General features: G+C 44.8%; 1 protein-coding gene across 5 annotated transcripts in view; it reads right to left on the bottom strand.

Annotated features, from left to right (window-relative positions):
• rnf220a (ring finger protein 220a) overlaps nt 1-12,527 on the bottom strand; it is a 204,922-nt gene that overhangs the window by 150,344 nt on the left and 42,051 nt on the right. For all 5 annotated transcript variants that reach the window (XM_025066330.1, XM_025066328.1, XM_025066329.1 and 2 more), the window contains exon 9: nt 1,355-1,478. The gene's annotated coding sequence lies outside the window, so the exon portion shown is untranslated. The remainder of the gene's footprint in view (nt 1-1,354; nt 1,479-12,527) is intronic.

Here is a 12,527-nt window from a genome sequence, read left to right as displayed (position 1 = left end):
TGTCCCCGGTTTCCTCTCCACTACACCCCCCTGCTGGTCACATTTAGAATAATCCCCTCCAGTCCGACTGTTGGTTACTTTATATCAGTAACTACACAGTTGGTCTAATAGTTTTTTGCTCAAATCAGAACACAACATACTTATAAAGAGCACAAAGGAATTGGTGGCAAGAAAAAAATAATCTAATTTAAGATAATTAACATTATAATTCTAATTTACTGAAGTCTGACATTTTCGATTTCACATAAGAAAACTTTAGTAAACAGACGAATGTAAAATTATGAACATTGACCTCTGACTCTTTTAGACAAACAATGTTAACATCGGTTCTGTTCTGTAGAGTTCCTGCTGTCCTTCGTGCTCGTTTGGATGTTCGTCATATGTAAACATCAACAGCAGTTAGTTCCACTAACGACCTGTTTAAATATACACTTGGATACGTAACATTTGGGTCGTCTTACGACCTGAAGGATCCGTGTCTTATCAGTGTCGGGACAGAAAGACTGAGGTACATGAAGTGTGTCCAAGTCACAAAGACAGTCTTCAAAACAACAACCAACCAATATGGAAGACAAAGACAGATCTGAAGTGGACCGTTCACGTCCACAAAGACACTTTAACCTGACAACCTGGCAGATTTTATCAGACCTGAATCTGTGAAGGTCCAACCCCAGCGGACAGTAACTCAGGTTCCCAGCTCCTGCAGCCACAGTCAGGCCTGACACGGTCTGACGCTTTTCTAATGGAGCTAAGACTTTGATCTGGTTTCACGCTATAATATACCAAAGTATTAGGTAACAAAGGCAGTGGGAAAGTGAGGAGGGGTGAGGAGGGGTGTGTGTGTGTGTGTGTGTGTGTGCTGGGTGGTCTCCAGCAGCAGTAGCAGTGCCATTAGTGCTGTGTTGTCTTGCTAATAGGCTCAGTTTGGAGTCAATGGGCTGATGGGGAAGAGGACCATCCATGTATTAGATCCCTCTCCATTCAAAGTCTAATGTGAGCCCTCCCCTGATGTTTTTAAATGCTGCCTCCCTGTGTATTGACTTTGATAGCACCTGTGTCACTGCTCCTGTCCCTCCACTCCTCACCACAGACCCCTCCCTGCCCCAGACCTGACACTCACTCAGTGTTAACTGTGACAAAAGTTGAAAATTAAAGAAAAAAACTTTTTCTCCTGCCACTAACTATTCCAAATCAAAATGTGCCCTTGGACTGAGGGGCAAAACCCCAGATGTTCATATTTTAAACTTTCAACTTTCACAGAGAAGAGGTGAAATTTTCTTTCTGCATACATTTTTAAATTAAATAATAAAACATAAAAAAAACCTACAACCTCTTTGAGTTTCTTTCTACTCACCTCTCACAGGAAGGAGCTGTGGATCAGTGGGCAGATCACTTGTATTACAACCCTTCAGTTGTGGGTTTGATTTCCATAAACCACTCTGTCTCCAGTGTTTGGGGCAGACTGCATCTGTGGACGCCTGAAAATGAAAGAAAGGATTATTAGTGTGAAGCACAGCTTCATTTCCCGACACGACCTCGACAAACGACCAAACAAGAGTTTAAATGAACATTTTATTGACACAGCGTCGTCTTTTTTTAGTTTTCCGCAGGTTCAATAAATACATTAACACTCTGAGAACTCGTCTCGTCCCCACAGAGTAAAAAAAAAAAAGTCGTATTTTTACAACAGAGGCAGCGCCGGCTTCCTCTACAGCTGACATAACAGGACTTGAACCCAGTGTGTGTCAGGAGACACAGGTTGACACCAGGCCTCGCTCTGCCTTCCACAGATTTCTTTGGCATCCATCTGAACTGAGTCATGTCCTGGTGTTATGACCCCCCCCACCCCTACCACCACCACCCCTGCCCCCCTCCCCTGACATCTCCACGGAAATGACAGCGTGATAATGAAAAGTCAAGCTGACAGCGGTGGGCTGTGGCTGCCCTCCTGCAGCCTCCTCTCACCCCTGCTCAACCGGGTTTAGCCCTGAATCGACGTCCACTTTTAGAAAAAGTCTCAGACGCGCAGCAGGGTTAAGTCAGGGCCGAGCTGCGGCCGTTCTCTTCCCGTTTGAACGCGTGTGAAAAATGGGAATTAAAAAAAAAAAGTAGTGAAGTCATTTTGATTTTCTGTTTAGTTTGGATATATGTTTGTTTTCTTCACTGTAGGCAAAGTGTGTCCAAACTCTGGCTCACAAGCCTTGTGTGGTTTGTCACGGCCAGCGGCTGTTTCTCTCGTCTTCAAAAATGAACTTTTTTTCCTCCTGAAAAAACATTTTAGTGATTACAGTTTGGCCCAGTGATCAGAGGACTATTTTTTGTTAATCAAACATTGCAGTCTTTGGCTAAAAGTGTTTCGAGGAGCTTCTGTTTTGATGAGTCTTACTTGCTAACATGTAGCTGTCATTAACTATTTCCTTATTTTATCCTTCCACTATCTTTTGCTCCATTTCTCCATATTTCCCTCTTTTATTTTATTTTTTTCTATTCTTGCTAATTCAACATTTAGCTAGCCATGAGCTACAAATCCTTTATACTCACTGGCTAACTTGGTCTGTATGTGTTTAAAGTAAACATTTTTGTTAGCTCAACTTCCCAAAAGTAACCTTTGACCTTACAATGTATTAGTAAATCATAACCCCGCCCCTCCGCCCTCCTCCTCCGCCCGATGCTGTGATCCAGTGATCTTCAAAGGCAGCTCAGACTCCCACATCTCCACCAACCAGTGACCTGAGTGATAGTGTGTGAGGTCCTTCACACCACGTGGGACTTAATTCCTTAAACAAACCGTGTTAGAGAGTGATTCACAGCTAATCTGGACAGGCGACGGTCATTCCCATCTTTCCTTTAATAATTTACGATGGCTGGGATTTATAGCAGCCGCTCCCCGGCCCTGCATGCCCGCCCAAATCTATATGTCTGTAATATAATGAGATTTTAGCGCAGCCGGATTATAAATTATGGTGTGATTTGTTCCCTTGCTGTTTTGTCAGGGCACAGCCCCTGAGTGTGTGTGTGTGTGTGTGTGTGTGTGTGTAGCTCGGGGACATGGCTGGCATTTGGCTGCCACGACTTGCTGACGTACACACAGATAGATGGGACCTGATGGTTGGTGTCGCCACTGGAGGGAGTAGAGGAGGAGGAGGAGGTGGAGGAGAGGAAAGGAGGACACGAAACTGCAAAAAAGAAGAGGAGAGAGCAGATAAGAGGAAAGCCAGGAGAGAGTACTCAGAGGAGAGAGGAGAGTGAGGCCCTCTGTGATGGATGGATGGATGTAGGGGTGGAGAGAGGAGTGAGGAGCAGAGAGGAGGAGAGATATTGTCTTGTGGCAGGAGACGCAGCTGCCAGCAGTGACAGAGCCAAGTGGTTAACCACAGCCAGGCAGCAGCGTTTGGAGAAAAGAAAGCAGAGAGACAGAGACAGAGACAGAGGGAGAGGGAGAGGGAGAGCAGAGGAGCTGAGCCACATCCATCTCCTCCTCACATCCATGGCTCCAGGGAGCTGTTGGAAAATGAAGAATTACATGGCTCTGATCAGATTACATTACAGAACATGTGATTACATGTGTTTGACTCCTGTACAAAAGATCGGGGACGGAGAAGACGGAGGAACGGAAACATTCATGATCTGATTAATTATGTAATTACCTGGTGTTTGTTCTGTCTATAATACATGGGGGACGATGTGGGGGACGTTGGGGGGAGTCGAGAAGGTAATGTCCTCCATTCTTAACTGCTACACATTACAACGCAGGGCAAAAATCCTAGGCAGATGTATACACCGATTATTTGACCTTTCCTGTAGATTATTTCAAAGTAAAAGCAGAGAAAAACAAAGTTGATTCTCGGCAACATGAGATGTTTACCAGCCCACCTGGGCCACGGCTGCGGTGGTATTTTTAAAAGCATTTCCAAATCAAGTGGTAAAACCAAAATGTTTCATCAACTTCATCAACAAATGAGTTCTTCTTCACAAACATTGTGCAGTTCTGTGATCTGGAAATCCCCAGGAGTCAAATGGTCTCATATCAAATGTTTGCTTTTCCTCCAGGAACCGATCCAGAGTTCAAATCTCGGCCGACTGGACCATTACTCCCAACATGAGTAATCAAAGTACTTCAGGCTGCACAGCACTTCAACATGCCAGAGCAACAGTTGGACTTTCATGCACTTGTGCCCCTTCTCCTGTCTGTGTGAATTCCACTTGTTTTAATGTATAAAATAATAAGTTTAAAAAAACCCTCATTTTTAAATTATGGGTTTAAACAAACTTTGGGACCAGCAGCGATCGCAGCTTATTTCCTCGTTTCTCCGATCGCTCCTCCATCCTCAAACATCGGCGTGGATCGACTTGTTGTTTGCTCCCAGCTGTCTGCACGGTTTGGCTTTTTGATTAGAGCGAGACAAAAAGACAGAGAGACGGGGAGTGAAGGGAGGACGCGGAAAGAAAGAGATAGTGACGAGAACGGCAGCCTGGAGGCACGTGTCGAGCAATGTCACAGATAATCACACGTTGTCTTAAAATAGCTTTGAAAATCACATCGTCGGGGGGTGGGGGCTGGGGGTGCAATGAATGAGAGAAATGCATCAGAGCAGATGTGCTGTAATTAATGAACAGATAAAGTTAATTTCTTCACAAAATCCCTGTGGGAACATTTATCAAGGGCAACATAGAAAAAGTGTCCTATCTGTGGGTAAAGAAGGGGGCGGGGGTCCTGGGGGGGGCATTATCATCAGTATCTAACATCTACGTCTGCTTTTTTCTCTGAATCACAGATACAGATGTGTGCGTGGGGGGTCGAGGGAGGTCAGGGGTGGTGGAGGGGGGAGCCAGAGTGAGTCAGGTGAAGACGGTGAATTGTTCTCTGGTTCATCAACAGTTCCAAGTCACTGGTACTGTTCTCCACGGCTGCCCGAGGCACCGCGGGATCTTCTCTACATGTCCATCAGAACGGATCTGTAACTTTTCTGTGTGTGAATCTCAGAGACGTTATGGTGTCAAGGAAAATGTCGTTACGTTTTCATGGAGCAGGACGGACGGATTGGAGGAGCAGTGAAGGTGGAGGAGGTCTGGACCTGTGCTGAGGACACGTTGGACAATGGACGTTGGAGACGGCACTGCCAGGGCCCGGGAATCAAACTCCCTGCTGTAAGGCGAGGAGACGGCACTGCCAGGCCCCAGGAATCAAACTCCCTGCTGTAAGGCGAGCTCAACAACCAGGTGCTGCACTGTGTTTGACGTCTGAACCTGAAACTTCCAGCTTCTCTACCAGGAGCCGCTCCACCACCAGCAGAAGACGATAGTTAGAGGCTAAAAATAATATTTATTCCTGCGGGTGTTTAATGGTCCGTCAAATGGGGTAACAAGGACGGCTGATTTGTGGGCCTCTCTCTGCAATTACCCCACCTTCCCTTTTCCTCCCTGTTTAAATTAAACAAGCCATTGATTTTATGCTGGATATTATTGTGCCATATTCCTCAATGGTGCCTGTGATGGAGATACAGAGGGATCAGAGTCGGAGCGAGGAGCGCCGCGCGATGCCACGAGGAGAGGAGCAGATGGAAGAAAAGCGGGGGAAACAATGACTTTATTTAATTAATTAGTTTCTAATAGAGACGATGAGAGCAGAGCGTGACTATTTAGTAGGTTTTTATCAAGTGAAACCTGGTTAGTGTTGGCTTATTTTATGTTTTTTCGTAAATAAAGGAAAGTGAAATGGAGAGTGTGAGAGTAGATACTTCATACAGGAAACGAGCAGAGAAGGAATGATGTCTCCTGTGAGGACAGTCAGTTAGACGTACCACAGCAGATAAAGACAGACGGAGTCAGACTCCTGCTAAATGTCTGCTCCCTGATTAATTTAAGTTTACAACTCTTTCTCCCACTTTGTCTACAACATTTTTTTTTTCAAATGTCTACGGCAAACTAAAAAAAGCTTCACAGAAAGTATGACATCACAGCCTCAAAAGTAAAGGTCACTGTCCAAGGTGCTGAAGCCTGGAGGAGAGAACATATTTACTAACAGTAAAACACTGAACTCAGAATAAACTAAATTAGTAAAAACAAAAAGTATCCCACTGCAGCCTGGTACCAAATGGTACCAAATACCAAATGCCCCCCCCCGACCCCACAGCCTCTCTGTAGGCCCAATCATGACCCATAGTTCCATACTCAGTAACAAAGCCAGAATTGGTCTTAAAAAACATAGTTCCATACTCAACAAAGCCAGAATTGGTCTTAAAAAACACACAGACACACACACGCAGACCTGCGCTGCCTGTCGATGTAGATTCCTCTCCCATTGTGTTACTTGTGCTTCTCCAGGTGATTACATTCCATTGTTGTGTCTGAAGGAAAAATGAGATCACCTCTGACAGGTTCATCATGGAGAGCCGCAGCAGCCATTCTGCCTGACGTGACGGCCCTGACACTCTGTGACTCTATTAGCCATGTCTTTTCATCCAAAACACAAGGCCGTGCTAGCCGGGCTTCTTTGAGCAGAAAACACACTCAGTGAGGAGTAAAAAATCACACAGACAAGTCAAGTGACAAATTCAGGTGGCCAGAAGAAATATCAATTCACGGAGAGCAGCGAGTCGGCTGTCAGACGGAGAGGGAGTGAGAGATCAAAAGGGCTTATCCCTCACATGACAGATGCATTAGACACAAGAGCAAAGACGGTTAATTTTCTGGGTCTGAGTGTGTGTTCACACGCCAGCGTGACTCTTTGTGACAGAGCCTGAAAAATCAATCGGCCAAAGCCGGACCATTGTCTCTGAGAATAACAGAAGACAAACGTGAACATTGGGAGCTTACTGCAAACAGACTCATGGTAACAGACAGGAAGCTTCAACACTAACAGACCGCCGACGTGTCACGGTAGATTTGTTAATATTAATCTATACAGAGTGGACTGGATCCTGGTGTCAGTGGATCTGTGGGGGTTTTTCACTGCTGTGTTTTATCTAATGCCTGTAAATAAACATGTACATTGTTATGACTTGGTACTTCAGGTTCAATGCCGACTCAAACTTGAACAAGGTTAAATAAACAATCTGCTCACACAGACCCCCCCCCTCACCCCTGCCCCCAGTGGACCTGTAGCAGGATAACAGATAGTCATCAAAAAAGGAAAATCCAAAAATATTGCTGGATGGATGGACGGACATGCGTGTCCTTGCCAAACCCCAAGCTGCTTCTATAATTGAGATATTGTATTGGACGCGGTGCTATGGACAAGTCCTAATGTTCCGGAAAATGCCTTGCCTGGCGCTGCTGCTCCATTGACATGCATTATATGTAAGTTAATCCACAGGGTATCGATCCTGGGCCATGTTTATGGCATTCATCTTGAATAGGAATCAGGCCGTAGTCTAATCCATGCTTTATAGTTAACATATCGTCATTGCAGTAAACGCGTTTGTCCATAATGACCTTGTGATTGAAATAAGAGTAAAATCACCGCAACAATGTCCATAATGGAAATGGCGCTGCTTATGGTTAAATCAATATTCATGTATATATTAAGGGCCCGTGTTTTGGATAGAGGCAATTACAGCTGTGGTGAAACAGTGTCATTGTGTATAAGAGGGGTAAAAAAAAAATGACACGGAGTGAGGACCATTTTGATCAGACCTCTTCAAGGTGATCCCTGATGTTTTCACGTGTCACTTCTTCTTCTGTCCCTGACTCGTCGGTATCATCGGTGGAAGTGCACCGATGTTGAAGTGTGCTGACATGTCCTTGTGGAGGGATTTCAACCATGATGCTAATAACAATAATTAGCTGCTAAGTGTGTGTGTGTGGGGGTGAGGGGGGGGCGAGGGGGAGACGTGAATATTCTCTTACGACCTGTATGTGTGTGAACATGTGAGGACCAAGTTTGTTTTAGCTGCTCTTTTTCACCTAAATGTGTCGCATGTACAGGTAAAAAAAAAAAAATTAAAACAGTAAAAGCATTAACAACAAAATGGGGGCGCTGTAAAAAAAAATTAAAACAGCAAAAGCAAAAGCATTAACAACAAAATGGGGGCGCTGTTGAGAAGGTTTGGGAACTGCTGCATGCCTTCACGGTTGAATCACGGTGACTATTACAACAGTGAATTACATCAGAGTGAATTTTCTGACTGAATTCAACTGTTTATTTGAAAAATAAAAGGTGTTTGAACTAGTACAAAATCAGAAAGTATAACGAGCCAACGTTATACGGTGCTTAATTAAAACACACTGGTATTAATTCATTTCAATTTGTGCTCAGAATCCCAGAACTCACAGGAACTGAATCTTTACACCACTTGAAGCCATCAAAGGGAGGACATTTCTCAGATGTGCAGAGGCAGAGACTCTCCTTTCATCTTTGATTAGTGTAACAGTTCGTCATGCCCGGCTGTAGGATATTTAAAAAATTATTATTAATAACAAAATAATTCCCACAGATTAACCCCGAGCTGCCTTTATTCCTGAACTTCTGCCCTAAAGGAAATTGATCTGAGGAAAGATTGATGGCTTTCTTCCTGATTTAAAACGTTTGCCCTTGCCGTTCTCGCCGTCTTCTCTTTCTCGTCTCTTGTACTTGGTGAGCGTTTCACCCCGACGTCTGTTTTTACGACGCAGCCGTTCCTCCGAGTGTGACATTGAAACAAACTCAAAGTACACCTCAGAATCTTTATTTCTAATTTATAGATCTGCGTCTTGAACTCTCGGTTTGCGGAGGATTACAGGGATGAAGGTGATGTGATGTAACCGCGATGCAAACAGACGTTTCCCGTCGTCTTTATCCTCATCTCACTTCACTCTGATCTTTCTTAACTTCTAAAAGTTACACGTCATCTTTCAACCGCCATCTCGTCAAAAATATACTTTTAAAGGTCACGGAATTATAATTCAAGCATAAATAAAAAGTAACGATTGGAAAAGGCTGAACAATTTGGCATGAAAACCTCAAAAGAGTAAATTACAGCTCCTGGACTATTTCACACCCAGAACGACACCTGCCCTTGGTGCTGGGAAGTCATTTAAAGCCTAAATTACACTTCCTGTTTCCCTGTGTCTGCCAGCATCCACCAAACCAGACCATAAATTTAACTCATTGCTAAAACATCAACAAGGACTCGTGAGCGGCCGAGACGTGGACAGTTGACGCTGATCAAGTGTTTGGCACCAGGTATATTTTTAATGAACATCTTCTCATTTGCTGCCAGTTCTATCATTTTTAAAAAGAGCGGAGTGTGCCATTTTGCAACACCTAGTGGGGAAGTAAGATATTGCAGCTGCATATCTTTCACTTTAACTGATTGTCAAAAATTGTTGTTTTAGTATAAACATTGTGATCCAACATGGCTGCCACACTTGTGACATCATAGCCTCTACGAGCGTCTCATATGGAGCAAGGTATAAAAGAAGCCCCCCACCTCCAGCCCCCCCGGTCTATGAAGTGCACATAGATCTTTAAAGTGGCTCATCTTTAAGGTGCTGGGGGTCAAAGAGACCCTTTAAAAAACATCAGCCCCACTGCCCTCTGGGATATGGAGTTCCTGATGACTTGGTACCTGGTTGTGGAAGAATTGTAAATGTTGACCGAGAGGATATCAGTTAGTCACCTCAGGGGCTGGGGGGTCACTGTGGAGGATTTCCATTTCCTTTAAGAGGCCAAATGAACAAACATCAGCAGATGGACAGACGGACGGACGAAAGGAGGGAGAGACAGAGAGCGAGTGCCAGGGTGGGGGAGGGAGGGGGTGCCTTCTTATTTATTGTTCATGCATTTTTAAACAGCCGACCGGTGGGGTCAAATGAGTAAACAGGACTTAACCCCAGGGCCAGAAGAAAAAGAGGGAGCGGCGCAGAAGAGACGGACAAATTGGACGAACGAGGGAGGATTTATGGAGCGGATGTAAAACTGTTGATGTTTGTGGAGGAAAAAAAAATGTCCCAGATCAGAGTGAGTGAATTTTACAGGCGAATGAAAATGACACATTTTATGTTCCATATATCACACCCCCTCCTCTTCCTCCCCCTCCTCCTCCCACGGCTCCTCCTCCTCCTGACTTTATACGTTTAAATAAACATGTTCCACGAACACAAAGTCCGACTGTGAGAATTTATCTCCTCCACATTTCTCCCATCATCTCATTCTTCTTCCTCTCGTTATGGCCACAAATATACTGTATTTAGGAGCCCGCTGTGACGGCTGTGTATTTAGGGGTGGAGAGGTTAAACTCTGCCCTGCAGGTGCCTTGACCTCTGACCTTTGACCTTCACATAGAAACACAAGCGCAAAAAGAAAAAAAAACCACAAGTGTGCACATGTCCTGCAGCATATGACTGACTGATGTCGCTGAGATTAGCTGTATGTCTCCACAGGGAGCAGGAGACAGCGGTGAGAGAGTGTGTGTGTGTGTGTGTGTGTGAGGTTCATACTCAGAGAATGTGTGTGGGGGGAGATAGAAGGTCTGCATCGATTTGACAAACACCAGCTAAAGACACGAAGACTGCGCTGACCTTTGGTCTTCTCGGTGTGTATGTCTGGACACGAGCGTGACTGAAGGAGTCGCAGACGTGCGTGACTTTTTTTTGGTACTCCTTCTTTATGACATTGTTCTGCTTTATGTGCCCGATGTGATGTGTGTCAGTGGACAAACTGCTAATGTGAAGCTAAAAAAAAAAACGCAGCTGTTTCAGGTGAAATAATAAAATTAATGATACAACGGCAGCAACAATCAAAAGTCTCAGTGTCTGTCTCTGTCTCTGCGTCCACTGGAGTCCCTCACCTTCATCTTTGTTGCCATGGCACTGAAGTGTGATTAGAACTAGGGGCCGACCAACATGGCTGACGCTATTGACTTCCTGTCCACTTCATGCAAACAGGAGGTGACAGATTTAATTTGTTTGTCAGCCCACCTTAATCTAAACAGAAGGCTGGAAGAAGCTCAGAGGTAAAGGGTGAGGAGAGGAGACCAGGAAAGAATGAATGGATCCTGGGTGTTTCTCCAACACTGGCTGGTGTCCTCCGACGACACGTACGGCAGTTTGAGCATCTTCAAACACATACTTAATGCTATTGTACCCAAAAATATACCAGTGTCAAAGTACGGGGAGTCAAAAGTTCACAAGAGCACTCGCAACTCTGCCACTGTGTGGCGCTGTTCTACAAAAAGGCTCATACCTACAATTTTATATAAGGGCCAAAGGTCACGTCCACAGACTCCAAGTTTAGGACAACAGTTTACTGTCAGAGGGTGGAGGCAAGAACAGACAGACTTTAACAGAGGAAAGTGATGGAGGCAGGATGAAAACAGGAGAGGACAGAGTAGATTAAGGCGGAGTGACGTGACGGTGACAAGATGGTGTTGGTAACAAAGTCTGAGACGTGGAGACAAGAAGAGAGAGGGGGAGAGAGAGAGATGGAGGTGAGTCTGTCGGCTTGAAGAGAGCATAAAGCAGATGGACGGTCGGCACCTGTGTGTGTGTGTGTGAGACAATCCCGATGACGGCTGAGAGCCAGAGTGTGACAGTGAATACAGAGGGCTGCATTATTGTCTAAATCATTGATTGCTTCCTCCTTTCTCTCGGCGTCTCACCTCTCCACCTGTCTGTTTATCCACCTTTCCTCCACTCCTCTTTGCTGTTACACTCCTCAATCTTTTCTTTCTTCTCCTCCCCACGTCTCCCCGACAGTCACACAGACATCCTGTCTTCTCCTTCTTTGTTCCCCACCTCCTTTTTCCTCCTTTCCCTCTGTCTGTCTCTCGCCGCAGCTACATCCTCGTGGTTCTCAAAGATTCGAGGTTCTTCTGAAGGTTGTTAGCGTGATTGCTAAAAATAAAAGGTGACTAAGGCTCTGCTTCGCTGCAGCCAAAAACGTCTTAGTTTAAATCAAAAACATTCATTAGAGATTTTTAAAATCCAACACAGTGTCAGATATTTGTTACTTTTTTGCAGCCTTAGTTTTAATTATTTTTGTTGTTGTTTTAGACAATGAAGAAACATAGGTACGGTTTCTCCACCATGGGACAAACTAAGACGATACTAAAGTAAAAACTGCCCCGTTGAGGGTACCCACCCCCCACTTTGGAAACCACTGGCCTAAATCTTCATTTGAATCAGTGTGTGGACTGATCGCTCTGCTCTTCCATTGTTTGTTATTCTGTTTAACAAAAAAAAGTTCGAAACACTTTGGAACGTTTCACACATTTTCATTCCAATTCAAAGTAAAATAAAACAAATCTATGGAAATCGCTTAAAATACTTGTTTTTTTTTTAACCCAGTTCTCTCATATGCAGACTTCAGCACATTTGTTGCCAGTTGCGAAAACACAAAACATTTTTTTTTTCAGAGGCATTATTTCGGTATCCAGTTGGGAAGTCACCTTCCTGCGCGCCAACAAACTGCCACCAGGCTGTGGTTAGTTACCACGGAGACCAGCACGCCGAGCCAGGGCTCGCCGTGCGGCTGCGAAGCTTGTCTTGGCAGGAAGATGGCCAACGCTGAGGTCGAGTGACAGCCAGACACACACACACACACACAC

The sequence above is a fragment of the Cynoglossus semilaevis genome, chromosome 20 (genome assembly GCF_000523025.1).
Source record: "Cynoglossus semilaevis isolate Cse_v1.0 chromosome 20, Cse_v1.0, whole genome shotgun sequence".
Classification (NCBI taxonomy): domain Eukaryota; kingdom Metazoa; phylum Chordata; class Actinopteri; order Pleuronectiformes; family Cynoglossidae; genus Cynoglossus; species Cynoglossus semilaevis.
Note: the sequence above shows the minus strand (reverse complement) of the source record. Positions and strands in the feature narration are given on the sequence as shown.